This window comes from Macaca mulatta, chromosome 8 (assembly GCF_049350105.2).
Source record: "Macaca mulatta isolate MMU2019108-1 chromosome 8, T2T-MMU8v2.0, whole genome shotgun sequence".
Taxonomy (NCBI): Eukaryota; Metazoa; Chordata; class Mammalia; order Primates; family Cercopithecidae; genus Macaca; species Macaca mulatta.
Window position 1 is genome coordinate 143,926,973 of NC_133413.1, and position 17,638 is coordinate 143,944,610.

At 46.7% G+C, this 17,638-nt stretch overlaps 1 protein-coding gene across 13 annotated transcripts in view; it reads right to left on the bottom strand.

The window, feature by feature from the left end:
• Positions 1-17,638, bottom strand: part of ST3GAL1 (ST3 beta-galactoside alpha-2,3-sialyltransferase 1) — a 145,703-nt gene that overhangs the window by 83,963 nt on the left and 44,102 nt on the right. For all 13 annotated transcript variants that reach the window (XM_015146017.3, XM_028852134.2, XM_028852135.2 and 10 more), the window contains 1 exon segment: positions 6,490-6,642. The gene's annotated coding sequence lies outside the window, so the exon portion shown is untranslated.

Consider the following 17,638-nt stretch of genomic DNA (forward strand, 5'->3'; position numbering starts at 1 on the left):
CTTAGCTGTGTCATTGTAAGTTACTTAACTAGTCTGTGCCTGGGTTTCATCATCAGTAAAAAAGAGAAATGACAGCAGCTGGCTGCCAGGGAGTCTGTGGGGTGAATCTATGTGTGGGGGGTTGTTAGAAAGGCATAAGAGCCACAGTCAGCCCTGCGAAAGTGCTCACAAACACTCTACCAGCCCCAGGACTCCTGAGCTCAACTGATTGCTGAGAATGCAGTCCCTGACATGGGATCACAGGTCAGCCTGCAGAACTGCAAGGAAAGTGCCTTCGAAAATCCCAGCAGAAACAAGAAGAACAAAGTTCTTTAGCCCTATTCCCTGAGCCCAAGAACAAGGACTCAGAGGATCCAGAAGGCAAGTAAGTTCACTGTACCATGGAGCACCAGGATTCCCACCGCCAGCTCCCCTTGTGGTCAGCTCATCCGGCAGGCAGCAGGTAACAGAAGGGACTCACTGACACTGCAGCTTGCAAACCGGGCAAAGAACCAGAGCACGAGCACGTCCAGGAAGCTGACGTGCCAGTCCCTGGGCTGCACCCCACTTATCTAGGACTTGCATTTTATTTTAACGTCATAACTTTGTATTATTTTTCCTTAAAGAAAACTCCCAAATTGTATAAGCTTCAGGAACCAAAGAACCAGAACTGCACCTAAACATACCACTGATTTATTAATTGATCTGTTTCTCCCATTAAATTATTATCATCGGGCAGTTACGGTGGCTCATACGTGAAATCCCAACATGTTGGGAGGCTGAGGCTGGGGAATTGCTCGAGCCCAGTAGTTCCAGATCAGCCTGGGCAGCATAGCAAAACATCATCTCTACCAAAAATAAAAAAATTAGCCAGGCGTGGTGGCGCACGCTCTTATTCCAGCAACTCAGGAGGCAGAGGCAGGAGGATCGTTTGATCCTAGAAGGTCAAGGCTGCAGTGAGTCGTGATGGCACAACTGTACTCCAGCCTGGGTGCCAGAGTGAGACTCTATCTCAAAATAAATACCTAAATAAAATAAGGAAATACATAAGTTATTAACATCTTGAGGACGTAGCTCTCATCTTATTGTTTTACCTCCAGTGCTCAGTCAAGTGCCAGTGAGCTGGAAGGCACTCAGTAAGTATTTGCTAAATGAATGAATGAGTAAGAAAAAAAGAAAAACAGCCTGAATGAGAACCTCCCTCCCTCTTCACTTCACTCATGCAACTTAGATCCATCCTCAAAATCACCCTCTACACATTCATCCGCTAATCCTTCTCTCCCCATCAGCCTTTCAGATACTCCAGAGTGCTCCCAAGTCTCCTCTCCCCTCCCACCCCAAACAACCCCCATTTCTACCACTGCTGCTCTTAAAGGTTATCAGCAACAGAAATTCCAACAGCTCCTTGCTGCTGCCCATCAGAATATTGAATGACAGACAGGATGTCCTCTTATCTAATCAGAGTGCCCTGGCCTGCAGTTGGTCTCTGGGCCAGCTGATAACGTTTTTTTGTTGTTGGAGGAAATGCTTTAGCTCCCAGGGAGAGTGTCCCCCCATGTGGCACTGCCCAGAAGGAAAACAGGCCTGGTTCTCTGGGGGGAGGCCACAGTCCCCTGAAGAAGACTGAATCAGTCCCTGCATGTCCTTTGATCAACAGCCCCTGCTCTCCTTCTCACCTCCCTATTTGTTCTTTCCTGTCTACCATGTGACTTGGTTCTAGAAACATTTCCTGGAAGAGACACTCCTTGACCACCACATACATGCTGTGCCCTGCCCTGGGACCTCCTGCCCCTGCCCATACCATATATATATATATATATATATATATATTTTTTTTTTTTTTACTGTATATCTCTTCCTCTTTCTCACCCCTAGCTAGGATCTTTGTCTGATTAGAGCAGTGCCTGGCACAGAAGCAGCTCAGAAATGTTTGTCAATGCCTGCCTGAAACCAGCATTTATCTGGTGCACATTCTGCATCTTTGCTGGGAGCTGGAGACCAAAACGTGTTTAAGTTAAGGCTTCCACACTGAAGCAGCTCTCCCAAGAAACCACCCTGCAAGAGAAGAAATGTTCCCTCTGCGGAGAGGCCCGGTTCTGTAATCACATCTTCAACCTGATCAATGTCTTCACAAGGACAAGACAACAGTCCTGCATCCCCCACAGAAACTCTCACTCCCACATGCAACACACACCACCATGTGCATCTACACACACCTTCTAACAGGACTCCATCTGAGAGACGCAGACCATACACATGGTCCACATGTTTGGCTGGCCTGCACTGTGACAAATGCTGTCAGCAGGGACAAATGCTACCCCGGTCTTCTGCTCTTGTTTTTGTCCTGAGACAGAGGTTTCTCCCTAGGCCCTTTGATCAAAAGCTGAGGGACAAACAGGTGCTCCCTATAAGCTTGCCACTTTACCAGCTGTATAACTTTGCACAAGTTAATTAGCTTTTCAGAGTCTTGGTTTGCTCATCTGTACTTGGGCCACTGAGTTGATGTCAGAAGTAACAGAGAGGGAAAGGGTCTAAAACTGGGCCTGAACATGGTTTAATAAATGTAGCTGGTGGTAGCGTTGACAGTGAAAGTAGAATGACTGTTCAGCATCATTCAGATAGACATGAATTTCCAGAATGTCCTAGCACCATTAGTGTGAACTCACGGTGATTTTAATAGATAGATAGGTCAATTTGAAAATGATCTGAATGATGTGTGGATGTACATGTGGATGTGCATATGTATGTATAGAAATGTGCTTGTCTGTGTGATACACCACACACACACACACACACACACACACACCCCAATTATGTCTGCCCAGAGGGCCTAGAGGCAATGCTACCCCAGGAACAATAAGCACACCTAGTGGCCAGATCTTGGTTTCTAAACACCATTTCCCATGAAAAGGAACCAAGGCTCCCATGTTGATTCCACCACTGAGGTGAGGAGAGTAGAAGATGAGGCTAGAATACCTTGCTGTGACAACAAGGCAGCAAGTGCTCAAATTATGATGGAGAAATGTTAGAGACACAGGAGCCAGGCCCTAGTGGACAGATTTGGGGCAATGTAAATATCAAAATAATTGATGATCACAAAAGACTGCAACCTATTGAATAAAATTAAAATCCATGAGTCCACACTGATATAAAGAAAGGAAGGGCTGGGCATGGTGGCTTACACCTGTAATCCCAGAACTTTGGGAGGCCAAGGCAGGCAGATCACTTGAGGTCAAGAGCTAGAGACCAGCCTGGCCAACATGGTGAAACCCCATCTCTACCAAAAGTACAAAAATTAGCTGGGCATGGTGGTGCATGCCCATAATCCCAGATACTCAGGAGGCAGAGGCAGGAAAACTGCTTGAACCTGGGAGATAGAGGTTGCAGTGGGCAAGGACCAAGACTGCACCACTGCACTCCAGCCTGGGTGAGAGTGACTTCTCTGTCTCAAAAAAAAAAAAAAAGATGAACAGAGGAAGAAAATTTCTTCTTTATAGTAGGAAACCAACTAATAAACGAAAAAGAAACAGTGAAATTAGAAAAATCACCATTTGGCAACTATGATAATAATAAATCTATTCAGGCAAGAATCATCAAAAGATGCTAAAACTAATGACTGATAGACTGAGGACTAATCAGATATCTACACAATCTCAGAACTTCTCCTCGTAAGATGCTTATTAATGGCAAAGGTGAAACAGTAACTTTGCAGTGGAGACACCTGGAAGACACCACCTTAACTGAGAGCTCCAAGCTAACATCACCAGTAATGGGAGACAGCCACACTGGCGCCTCTTGATACAATGCACTGAAAAGGACACATCAGCTCTGGGCTAGTCCTGCCAACCTAATCACAAGGAAACATCAGAAAAGCCAAAATTGAGCGCATTCTATCAAATAACTGGCCTGAACTTGTCAAAAAGGTTAACGTGCTGAAATACGAGATTAAGAAAGTTTTCCAAGAAAGACACATGCCAACGGGCTTTTCTTTTGCCATAAAGGAATTTATCGGGGGCAACTGGTGAAATCTGAATGAGAAATCAGAAAGTTAGATAATAGTCAAATTAACGTTAAGTTTCTGACTTAGAAAGTTGTATTCTAAGATACAAGTTTCTGATTTCAGAAAAAAATGTAGAGAAAAAAGAAAAAATGAACATGATAAAATGCGAACATTTGAAAACCTGGACAAAAGGAGTCCAGGAATTTGTTGGCTGTTCTTATAACTTTTCTATACATTTGCAATCATATAAAAATAAAACAATTGAAAAAAATTACAAATGGAAATGAATGCTCTGGTTTCACGAGATTGAGAAAAAAATCAATATATTACTTAGTACATTGTATGTGCCCAATAATTTAAAGCTATAATAATTATTATTAGTAATAATGATAATAATTATTAGTAGAACAGTGCACCTGGCACATAATAAGCTAGAAATGGATAAAAAATATTATCACTGTTAACATCATCACCATCATCATCATTCTTGATATGCTTGATTCTAAGAAATAACTAAAAAATTAATACTATTATTTGTATTACTTATAATTACTTCGTATCTGCATTAAACTCCATGGTTTGAAGGTTTGCTATGGAAATGCCTGCTTAAAACGCATACAGCACTCCTCTGTAATGGTGAGGTGCTTGAAGACCAACCAAAACAAAGAGGCACGGGGCCATTTTCAAACCTAGATGTGCAGAATACATATCAATTGGATCTTTTCTCATCAATGGAGTCTCTGCTTTGTTCTTGCTTGTGCTTGGGTAACCCAAAGGTAAGAAAGCCCAACTTCTAAATGCCAAACGTAGGGCCTTTGCCCAGACCTGTTGGCCATCTAGAGTCTCTTCTCTCTTCTTTCTTGGGTCCCTTCCATACAAACTGTGCATCTCAATGATCAGCCCTTGTTATTCCCACTTGCATTGGTTTATGCACCAAGCAGAACCTCCTGTTATGCTCCCAATCTTGTCCCATCTAAGATGGTGAGCTAGCTCCAGGTTCAAGGCTCTCCCCCACCTGTCTATCATATAGAACTGTCTGTGTTCAGCACAATTCTGAGAGGTGGTATATTCCCAAGCATCATTACTTTGTTCAACATGTTCTCTCAAAGTAAACCTATGACCATAACCAGGAACAATATTGTCTTTTGTCTCCATTCTTCTAAGACTCACACATGCCACATTTTCTGCTCATTTTCTTCCTCTCCTTGTTTCTTATCGCTCTTGACCATATATTTACCCCTTGGGAACGTGGAAGCCATTGCTTCTTCCCCTTTAGAGGAGGCCCCACATGGCCCCTGACCTACCTGGGACCCCAGAAGGGCTCAAGCTCACATCCATATCTACTTGTATAAATAAAACGAATAAACCCCAAGGCCCAAGTGGATTTGTTTTACATGGAGTCACAAACAGACACCACAAGATGGCTCCCAAAGAAATGTTAAAAGCTACTCCATTCTTATACTAGAGAGAGTGAGAGAGTGCACACGAGAGAGAGAGAGGCCCTTGCCAGTAATCATATAGAAAACAGCTATACACACTCACAGACATCAGCCTTCCTTCTTCTTCTGCAATGATTGCAATTATGCCCAAGCTGGGTTAGAGACCAGCAGAATGAAGTGACACATCCCGGGTGATCTCAATTTTTCCCAAGCTAACTCTGCACTGATAAAAATGTCTTCTATCTGCACTGTCCATGGGTACCCATAAGCAACATGTGGCTACTAAGCACATGAAATGTGATGTGACTGAGCCCTGAATTCTTCATATTATTTCATTTTAATTAAAATTTCCATATCCCCATATGGAGTGGCTCTGCGTGGACAGCTCAGCTGTAGAACAGAGGTTGCAACACCTTTTCTGTTAAGGACCAGGGAACAAATACGTCAGACTTTGCAGCCACACAGTCTCTATGGTAATGACTCAGTCAGGCTGCCGCAGTGTGAAAACAGTCGTACATGACACCTGAACAAATGAGCGTGGCGGGGCACCAGCGAAGCTTTATTTACAAAGGCAGCCTGGGCCAGGCTTGTCCCGTAGGCCACAGTTTGCTGACACTTGCTCTAGGACACACCAGAGTGTCGTGCCAGGCCTTCTTCGGGATGACAGGCACTTGTCATCAAAGGATGATCTGAATTCAGGTTTTTACTTACCAGTGTTCATGAGAGCTCAGAAAGCTCTCCATTTAAGAAAAAGAAAGGCTGCTAGATACTCTAACAGTCACCAGTGTTCATGAGAGCTCAGAAAGCTCTCCATTTAAGAAAAAGAAAGGCTGCTAGATACTAGCAATCTGCATCTTTCTCCTGAGGGACACTGTATTCCCCTTCCCCTGCCATGGGAATTCCTCTTAATGGCACGTTTCTGGACAAGCAGGACATGTTTCAGACACCAAGAAATAGGAGAATATCTTCCACATCCTCCATGTAACATAATCAATGGAAAACAAAACAAAACAAAACAAAACAGAAAAGGCAGCACATCTCACTTGTGCTGCGGGCAGATTAGTCACTTACCTCCACAGGCTGAGTGACCGTCCATCTCTGGTCCCCAAATGGAACTGTCCTGACCCAAGCTCAATGCGTTTGCTCACTGCAGCTCTTGGGGATGTTAATTTCCTCTCATTCGCATTTCCAGTTCAGGAAGATGAAATCTGAAAATGGTACCGGCTGGAGGGGAAGAGGAGAAAAGTTTAGGTCAGTTTTGGCACTTAGTCCATCCTCTGCCTTTTTAGGATGACTCAAGATAATGAAAAGAGATTCACTCACTTAATCCATTCACTCATCCAATTATTTATATAGCACTATCTGTTAAACAAACACCTATTCTGTTCCAGGCAAAGAGCCAGACACCAGGACAGGAAGGTGAGTAACTCACAACTCCTCTCCTCAGGGAGTTCAGACCGGGAGAAAACAGAAAAATACACAAACAACTCAGGAAAATGTAATACAGGCTTGGGCACCTGTAATCTCAGCACTTTGGGAGACCAAGGCGGGCAGATCACTTGAAGTCAGGAGTTCGTGACCAGCCTGGCCAACATGGTGAAACCTCATCTCTACTAAAAATACAAAAATTAGCTGGGCATGGCGGCGCACGCCTGTAGTCCCAGCTACTTGGGAGGCTGAGGCAGGAGAATCACTTGAACCTGGGAGGTGGAGGTTACAGTGAACTGAGATCGCACCACTGCACTCCAGTCAGGGAGACAGAGAGAGACTCCATCAAAAAAAAAAAAAAAAAAAAAAAAAAGGACAAATGACTAACTCCGTCTGGAAGAAGAATTTGAAGAGGAGATATTTTTAGCTGCTCCCTGAACGAAGCACTAGTGAGGTGCTGTTTAGTAAAAACACAAAACATGGGGAAAGGAAAAATAAATATGTAAGATACGAATGTGAAAGTGTGACATCGGGGTTAGGATAAATCCACCTGAGGCCAGGTAGGAAAGGGCTTCTGAAGACTTCATCTGGCTGGGCGTGGTGGCTCATGCCTGTAATCCCAGCACTTTGGGAGGCCAAGGCAGGTGGATCACTTGAGGTCAGGAGTTCGAAACCAGCCTGGCCAACATGGTGAAACCTTGTCTCTACTAAAAATACAAAAATTAGCCAGGTGTGGTGGCACATGGCGCGTGCCTATAGTCCCAGAGACTCAGGAGTCTGAGGCAGGAGAATTGCTTGAACCTGAGAGATGAGGTTGCAGTGAGCTGAGATCACACCACTGTACTCCAGCCTGGGTGACAGCGAAACTCTGTCTCAAAAAAAAAAAAAAGAAAGAAAGAAAAAGAAGACTTCATCTGACACTAAGAATAGCACAGAAACCCTCAACTCTTACTGGGCCCCAAGCACTGAGAGACGTGCAGACACTCAGTTTTCTCTTTAGACCCTCTCATGAAATCACTGAGGTGGTCCCAAGGATGATTCCCATTTTAAGGAGGGGCAGCTGAGGCTTTGAGACCTGACGAGTAAACCTGTTCAGTAGGACAAAAGCAGTACGTGGCAGGGAACAGACCACACAGAAAACATCCACATTCAGTCTGGTTGTAAAGTCTCCCTCATAACCGTTGCTGTAGAAATGGCCCCAATGTGTTCAGGCCACCTGCATGCACACTCTGCAGTGTGGCTTTGCCCCCCCGCCCCCCAGCATGAAGGGGAATCAAAGTTTGGCCACGAGACTTGCTTTAGCCAATGGCACAATAGCAAAGGTGACACCAATAAAGACTTTAAAAGTGCTTATGTCTAAAAGTTCCTCTCTCTTGCTGCTGGGAATCATTCTTTTTTTTTTTTTTTGGGGGAGTGGGGGAGATGGATCTCACTCAGTTGCCCAGGCTGGAGGGGCCGTGGCATGACAACCACCCACTGCAGCCTTGACCTCCCAGGCTCAAGCGATCCTCCCTCTAAGCCTCCTGAGTAGCTCATGCTACCACACCAGGCTAATTATTTTTATTTTTTGTAGGGTCTTGCTGTGTTGCCATGGTTGGTCTCAAGTTCCTGGGCATGAGTCACGCCATGCCCAGCTGCTGCTGGAAATCATTCTGCTGTCACATTGGCAAGCCTGAGGTAGCCCCCGGAGGATAACAATGTGTGGAGAGAGGCTGAGGCACCCCAGCTCAGCCTCCAGATGTGTAGATGGGCCAGCACAGGCAATCAGCCTAACACACACTGCGCAGACCAGATCATCAACCCACAGAAATCATAAATGTCTGCTATTTTTAGGCACTGGGGTTTAGGGCTGTTTGTTATACAGAGAAAGCTGACTGATACAACCACTGAGGTATCTTTACACCCCTGGCAATGGCGACACATGAGGATAAACATGTGTGTTAGGAAGAAAGTTCAGTCCCTGTCGAGTTGGTGATTTTGAAGAGATAATGAGGGCCAGAAGGCAGGGCCCTGGGCAAAAGGAGGAGTGGGAGATTCAAGAGCTCTTTTAGAGGGAGAAACAACAGCATTTAGTGACTGTCTAAGCCCAGAGTTGTCTAAAGGAATTTGCCTGGCTCTGGAAACCAACCATGTGTGGTGTTGACTATAAACAGATTCTATTTGGCACCTGCTGATGGGGGCAGGATGTTACATAGAAGATACACGAACGTGACCAGAGTCAGCACAGTTAGGGGTCAGGGTCTGGGAAAGCTACAGGAACGAAACTCTTTCTTTTCAGAAATGAGAATTAAGGCACGAAGATCACTGCCACAGCCTCCTAGCCAGTCTTAAAATAGCCATCGCCTCTAATGCCAACTCCCGCTCTTGGCAGCAGCCAGGGGGATCCTTGTAAATTGTAACTCAGGCCTCCCTCCCTTGCATCACTGGCTTACACCTTCCCCATTCCCTCTGTACTTTCTACTCACCCTTCAGATTTCAGTGTAAACACCACTTCCCAGAGAGATCTTCGCTGACTCTGGGGACGAGGCTGGGCATAGCCCCTCTATATTTTCAGTGTTCCTTGCATTGCAACAAAGCATTATCACCAACATGTTAACTCCATAAGGGCAAGGGCATGTCTGCCCCACATACCACTGTGTCCTTGCCACCTGGCACACCACTTGGCATGTGGGAGAAAGTCTATTCCTATTTCTTGAAGGAGAGAGTGACCAAAACAATATAGGTATCACACTTTTAAGATGTTTTCTTGGCCACACCCCCTTCCAGTACCCATGGCTTCATTCTTGTGTTTCTTCATTCATTCCTTTTTTTTTTTTTTGAGATGCAGTCTCACTCTGTCACCCAGGCTGGAGTGCAGTGGTGCAATCTCAGCTCACTGCAACCTCTGCCTCCCGGGTTCATGCCATTCTCCTGCCTCAGCCTCCCAAATAGCTGGGACCACAGGCGCCCGCTACCACGCCAGGCTAATTTTTTGTATTTTTAGTAGAGACGGGGTTTTACCGTGGTCTTGACCTCCGGATCTCATGATCCACCTGCCTCAGCCTCCCAAAGTGCTGGGATTACAGGCATGAGCCACCACGCCCAGCCTTCATTCTTCCATTTAGCAAGAATTTACTAAGCACCAGGCATCACCTCAATCCCACCATTGGTTGCTCTCACTAGACCGAGCCGTCAGAGGTGGGGAAGGGGAGCTGTTATTTTACTTGACACTAGGTTTCCCCACTCTCACCCCCACTGGCTATCCTATGGGTGTAGGAGGCACTAATAATGACCAGTGAATCCATGAATAAATGGGTGAACAGGCAGATCAATCTCAGATAATCCAGCAGGGTGTGGCTGATTTATAAGTCTGCAGAAGCTCATTACTGAGTCTGGGCCTTCTGTATGTTACATCTTACTAAATAGTCGAGAATCCTTGTAATATAAAAATCTGCATGTATATATGCCTATGTCAGGATATACACTGTAACTGTTCTACGCCGTAAGATATAAGGGGGTAATGCAAGAATCAGATTAAACATGGAGCCCTGCTCTGAATGAAGTCTCTGACTCCACAGCCTGGCACCTGTGGCCAACTGTGATCTTCAATTAAAGCCTAAGACTCTACTTGAAGCAATGCATAACATCCTGAACCAAATCTTCCATCGGTCTTAGGTTGGCTTTGAAAAAAATAAGTTGGCAATTGCATTGGATTCCAAATTCCAACGGACAAGTTTGCGACCTGGAGGCTTATCTTAAAAACTAGAACTCTCTGGGCACGATGGCTCACGCCTGTAATCCCAACACTTTGGGAGGCCGAGGTGGGCAAATCACCCGAGGTTGGGAGTTCGAGACCAACCTGACCAACATGGAGAAACCCCGTCTCTACTAAAAATACAAAATTAGTTGGGCGTGGTGGTGTATGCCTGTAATCCCAGCTACTCAGGAGGCTGAGGCAGGAGAATCACTTGAACCCGGGAGGCAGAGGTTGTGGTGAGCCGAGATCCTGCCACTGCACTTCAGCCTGGGCAACAAGAGTGAAACTCCATCTCAAAAAAAAAAAAAAAAAAAAAAAGGCAAAAACAAACCAAAACTAGAACTGCATCCCATGGGGGACTCACCTTCCACAGCCTCAGTTTTTCAGCTTCTCTAATATAGGACTAGGGTGTTAAATGCAGAGGCAAGGCACTTATTCCACTGTCTTTCTGCCCCAGATCCCAGGAACAGCCTGACAGCTCCTCAGAGTTTGCTTGCCTTTTGGTTTTAACAGGAGCCTTGGAAATCTTTTCTGAAAGCCATGTCCCAGTTCTCTTCTCACTCATGCTCTGCTGTCATGCCTCTTTCTATATTGAGTCCCTATTTCCCCACCCTTCCAAGATTGCTTCCAATTAGGAGCAACAGCTAAACTCTTACCGCTGAAACATCTGTGAAGCATGTTCATACACACAAGCCATACAAGAAAGACAAATCAGAAAGTGTCCCCATTTCTGGAGAGGTTCAGAAAAGCTCGTGTGACTCTCCAAGACCACAAAGGAGGAAACCAAGGCCCAGAGAAGTGGCTCCTCCATGACACAGCTTGAGAGCTGTGCAGCTGGACAGTGGGCAGAGGGCCTTAGACCCAGGGTTCAGTGTTCTTCCCGATACCAGGCAAACTACTATCATCCTGTTCCAGCCCATTCATCCCTTTCATTTCCATCCATCCAACTGGTAGCCACTAGCACCAATCTAGGAGCTAAGCAGGGAACTGCTGGGCTTAAACCAAGAGACCTGGAAGCAAGAAAAATGTCTACCTTCTCCAGCTACAGCACAGATTAGGACAAATTCCACTCCAACAAATCATGGTTATGTTCTCATTCCTCCTGTTCTGAACCCATAAATCATTATTTCTTGGCCCATATTCGTACTTCCACCATCCACAGCCCCCTCATGCCACCAGAGGCTCCTTTCTACTCTACAATATAATACAATAACTCTCACAAGAGAGTGTGTTCTCCAATTTTGTGTCTTCTTGGAGCAGAGCAGCAAACTAGAAGTAACGCTGGATATCACTCCTGGAGGAGCAGGCCCAGTTTGCTTAATAAATCATAGCTTTTCCTCTCCATGCAAACAATCATCTGGATAACTGTTACCACTGGGTCTGGCTGAATACTATTGCTGCATTTTTAAATTATAGGGATCTTTTCTGAGGCCTATGGGCATGACATGCAAAACAGTGTGGCCTGCTTTTAGGTGTGCCCCCAGGGGGAGACTGGTCAAGTCAAGCTGTGCAATTTTAGAAAAACAGCCTTTCGATGACTAACGCCTGTAATCAAAACACTTTGGGAGGCCGAGGCAGGTGGATCACGAGGTGAAGAGATCAAGACCATCCTGGCCAACATGGTGAAACCCCCTCTCTACTAAAAAACAAAAATTAGCTAGGTGTGATGGCCTGCACCTGTAGTCCCAGTTACTCAGGAGGCTGAGGCAGGAGAGTCACTTGAACCTGGGAGGCGGAGGTTGCAGTGAGCTAAGATCCCGCCACTGCACTCCAGCCTGGTGACAGAGTGAGACAGACAGAAGGAAGGAAGGAAGGAGGGAAGGAAGGAAGGGAGGGAGGGACGGAGGGAGGGAGGAAGGAAAGGAAAGAAAAAGAAAGCCTTTCTCTGAGTTTTACTTTACTCATTGGTAAAATCGAACTGTCTCTGCTTCAACTACTTTGCAAGGCTCTGCTAAGAAGTAAGTGAATACAAAACAACATGAAATCACTTTGATACTAGTAGTAGCAATAACAGATAACACTTAAACTAGCATAACAGATAACATTTTTTAAGTACTTATGCGCATTTGCTAAACTAAGCCCTTTATACTCAAAAGCTCAGTTAATCTTCACAATGGTCCTTGGATGTGTGTACTATGATTTTCATCATTTTGAAGGTGAGTAAATGGAGGCTTGAGGAGATTAAGTAACTTGCTGAAGGTCATAAGACTGATAAAGGTTGGAGCCTGAATGATTAACTAATTCCTAACTCTACTGTAGTGTAAAGTCTGGGACTAACACAGTTCACTTCCCATCAGCATTTACTGAGCCTTGGCCTGGGCTGTGCCAAGCACTGTGTTCTGCCCTGCTGGGGACAACAGTACACTTTGGGCTCTGCCCTAGAAAAGGCCACTGCACGGGGAGAGAGAATACAGGTCCATCAGCCTGTGTGTCCAGGGCAGGCTCTGTGTTTGGGACCACTCTGTGTCCTGGGCAGGCTCATGGATGTGCAAGTAAGTGGTTTCTTAATCTAGATTCCCACCCAGGACATGACACTGACGGAGAATGAAATCAAGACGGAGACAGTTTAGCCAGATCAGTTCGCAAACGGGACAGTTGTCCCGGAAGTAGAAAAGTGCGAGAGCAGACACAGAAGCTGAGTGAGGAATGGTGAGAGGACCTAGAAACATTTGGTGTGAGTGCTGGAAGGCCCTCAGCAGAGCTGTTGGCTGGGCTGCATAATGATAACCAGGTTTCCGGGTAGAAATTCTGGGTGTGTGAACCAGGAATGACATGGCTCATGCCAGCGTGTGAGCAAACTGAGCAGGGAAGCTCAAAGGGTGGGTCCCCTTTGGGTGCGGTGGCACCTCCCTCTGTGGAGACCCAGGGACTCCGGAGGCCAATTCGGCTGATCTGAAAGTAAGAATGAGAAGAAGTTTGGGCAGGAAGCGCATGCACTTGTTAGACTGGGAAAGCTGTTCTCACATTTTTTTTTTTTTTTTTTTTTGAGACGGAGTCTCGCTCTGTCGCCCAGGCTGGAATGCAGTGGCCGGATCTCAGCTCACTGCAAGCTCCGCCTCCCGGGTTCACGCCATTCTCCTGCCTCAGCCTCCCGAGTAGCTGGGATTACAGGCGCCCGCCACCTCGCCCGGCTAGTTTTTTGTATTTTTTAGTAGAGACGGGATTTCACCGGGTTAGCCAGGATGGTCTCGATCTCCTGACCTCGTGATCCGCCCGTCTCGGCCTCCCAAAGTGCTGGGATTACAGGCTTGAGCCACCGCGCCCGGCCCTGTTCTCACTTTTAACCTCTCTCTCTGAAAGGGGCTGAACACACGGGATCCCTCATAATGAAGTGCCTTTCTGAATTTGAAGGCTAACCACTGAGGTCTGGCTGCTTTGCTGGAAGAGCTATTATCATCAACAATAGCAACCATGGGTTGAATACGGACAATGAGGCCAATAGCATGCAAAGCATCTCATGTGCATGATTTCATTCAAGCTTCACAGCAGTCCTCTGGGGCTGGTAGTTTTACCCCCATTTCACAGATGTGGAAATTAAGATTCTGAAAGAGTATAATTTGCCCAGGGCCACACAGCTAGAAATTGGCAGAGATGAGACTCAAAGCCAGGTCTGTCTTGAACACAATATCCCTTTGTGCTCAAAGGGATATTGAGTTCAAATGCAGAGACGGCACCAGGATTGACATGACCTTGAAGCATACACTATCCAACCCCCTGCGCGCACCAGTTCATGACCCCCCTGTTTGCATAAAAAGCCCTCCCTGCTCCACTCTGCTCTGCTGTTAACAGCTCTTAGCGCCACATGGGCTGTGAGCAGATTCAGTGGGGCCAGAACGTGAGCAGAACTGAGACAACCAACTTCTGGCTCTCTCCACCTTCAACCCCAGGGTGAGTTCCTGTACCCCAGCATCCAAACCCCTAGATCCCAGCTCCTGTTTCGCCAGCCTTGCCTGTGTGCCTCTGGAAGCCTCAGTTTCCTCATCTGTAATGTGGAAATGCTGATGATGATGGTCATGAAGAAGACAGATGAGGAAGAGCGGTTCACTTTGCCTGCTGTTCGTAAGGGACAAACACAATAATGACTCAGCCAATGGCTATGCCATCGACTGACCAGGGTCTTGGACAAGTTATCTCATCACTCAGTACCTGTGTCTACTCTTTTGGTGATGGGGATAATAGAAGTCCCCGACCTCATAGGGTTATGAGGTTACGAGAATGAATTAGAAAATTACACAGGAGCACAGAACAGTGCCTGGTATGCTTGTTGAGAAGTGGTAGCGAGTATCCTTTCTGTTATCATCATTTGAGGCACTTAGTAAAGCATGGAACACTCAGAAAACATCAGCTGTGATTAGGATCATGCAGTGAAAAGGTCCACAGGCAACCTGTGCCATCTTCGGGGATCTATCTTAGGACTAAATTAGAGATGGCCAACAGCCTGGACACCAGGTTCCTAGAACAAAGTTTGCAACATAGGTTGGGGAAATCTAAGAGGCCCCACAGTGAGGGTCCAGAAGGATCCAGTGAGCAGGGTGCTAAGGGGGCCAGGAGCAAGAGACACACGGGAGAAGAGTACAGGGAGGTATCTGGGGCCTTATTGCTTCTGCAGACTCCATGCACTGAGCCTCTGAAACTGGGGCCCGTCAACAAGATCCACCCAATCAGGGCTGTACAGCGGCTTCTGATTCTCATCAAAGGTGGAGGGTTTCTGTCTTTAGGGAATAGGAGTGCTCCTCCTTGTTGAGCTCCTACTATGTGCCAGGCACTATTCCAAAATTTAATTTTGCAACCTGAGCATGAGTCAAATTCTAGACCCATTTTCCAGAATCTGCAATCACCTGCCCAAAGTCACCAGGCTACTCTGGAAGACACCTGAATGCACATGACCATCTGCTGCTCTCTGGCTGCCCCAATCCCATGCTCCCTTGCAGCAGATGACATGAATGAACCACGTTTACACTGCAGCGGTGGGGGTGGATCCATTCCAGTGACCCTCTGACAACGGCGTTCTAAAATTCTACACTCGACAGTGGGATGTAGGGGTGTAGGCAGATGAGGGGCTGAAGGCTGGAGAGTGAGAACTATGAATCAAAGGAGATGGCCCCTTTCCAAAGGGGCTGAGGATGTCAAGAAGGCTAGGACCGCACTGACTGCCCATGACCAGGTCAGCATGAGTGAGCGAGGGTGCGTTCTCCTGGGCCACCACCTCCTCCTCCTCTCCACACCTGCTACTGCCAGTCTGATTCAGATTGGAGAAACTTTAACTGAATACCTACTTTCCTCCCAAGTGCTGGTCCAGCCATCTACTTGGGGTTTTTTTTCTTTTCTTTTCTTTTCTTTTTCTTTTTCTTTCTTTCTTTCTTTCTTTTTTTTTTTTTTTTTTTTTTGAGTTGGAGTCTTGCTCTGTCGCCAGGGCGGAGTGCAGTGGCATGATCTCGGCTCACTGCAACCTCCGCCTCCTGGATTCAAGCGATTCTCATGCCTCAGCCACCTGAGCACCTGGAATTACAGGCACACACCACCATATTCAGTCATATTTTTGTATTTTTAGTAGAGGTGGGGTTTCACCATGTTGGCCAGGATGGTCTCGATCTCCTGACCTCGTGATCTGCCAGTCACAGCCTCCCAAAGTGCTGGGATTACAGGTGTGAGCCACTACGCCTGGCCTGTTTTTTTTTAAAATCTCAACTCTCACCCAGGAAGATGAGTTGGTGTCACCCCCAGAGCACAAGGGGTGACACTAAGCTCGGATGTGGAAGTCACTTGCCCCAGATCTCACCACTGATCAACAGCGGGCCTGGTGACTCCAGAGCCTGTCTTCTCCCCCTGGCCTGGGCCTCCTGGACAGGAGACAGCCCCTTGGCCTTGCTCTTGGGTGGACTGAATTTGCTTTCAGAGGAGTGAGATGCTGGCAGGCTGTACAGCTGTCCTCTAGGCCAGAATGTATTATTCTGTCTGCTCAGAGTTGCGTTCCTTTCTCGGATCTGGGAGGAATTGTGAAACAGGGACCTGTTTGCCTTGTATACAACCTCAGCTAATGAAGGCTGCATAGCTATGTACTTTTGAACAAGATTTTTAGGATGAAGAAAAAAAAGAAGGGAGAGAGAAAAAGAAGGAACGAAAACAGGAAGGAAGAGAAGGGAGAATGAAAACTATTAGCCATGGAAACCTTGGACCCAAGGACATGGCTGACATCATATAAAGTCTGTCCCTGGCAAATGTGACCCAGAGTGCCACCACTAACTGTCCTATTTATAGCCCTTTGAAATATGGTGTGGTGGAGGGGGGACATTTTGTTCTTTTGGCCTCTTAGATGATAAAACTAAGTGGAGGGAAGTGGGAGGGAGGTTGGCAGCGGTGCTATTAATGCAGGCAGGGAGACCAGATACACTGGGTCTCGAGCCTTTTACGATGTGCATGCGTGTGTTAGAAGGAAACATTGTGACATAGTGGAAAGGGGTACGTGACAACCCCCCAACTTGACCCTCCCAACCTGGGGGACCTTCAGGCAATGGCCAACTTCAGTGAGCCTGCCTTCTCAGCTGTAAAACACTGATGGCACTAGTGAGCTCAAAGCCTGATTAGACAGCGAATGGGTCTAGAATGACCAGTATGTGGTATTTCCTGGGCAGAACCTCAGGAAGAAAAAGAGGGAAGGCAGATGCCAGAATTCACAAAAGACAATACAAGCTTGCTCACAGGGAGGTCTAAAGGGAGAGAGGAGACTGTGCAGTGTAAACACAGTGGAAATCATCTAGCCAACCAAGGCCTGGCACAATGGGGTCCTCATAGGATACCTGGTACCCACGGTCCAGGCTGCTCTTCCTGCCTGTTCTAGTGCAGGAGGGCACAGGAGCATGTTCTCTGGGGCATCCTGAGCAGCCCGAGATGAGAGGAGAACTGAGAGGTAATATAGGCCTTGGCAGTATCGCCCCATGGGCTGGCCTCCCATCCAGGTTCTGCCTAATGATGGGCTGAGCCGTCGCACCAGCTAGGCCCCGTCTGAGCTGTCTTCTCAGCTGTAAAATAAAGAGGCCAGGGTCTGACTCACACCTG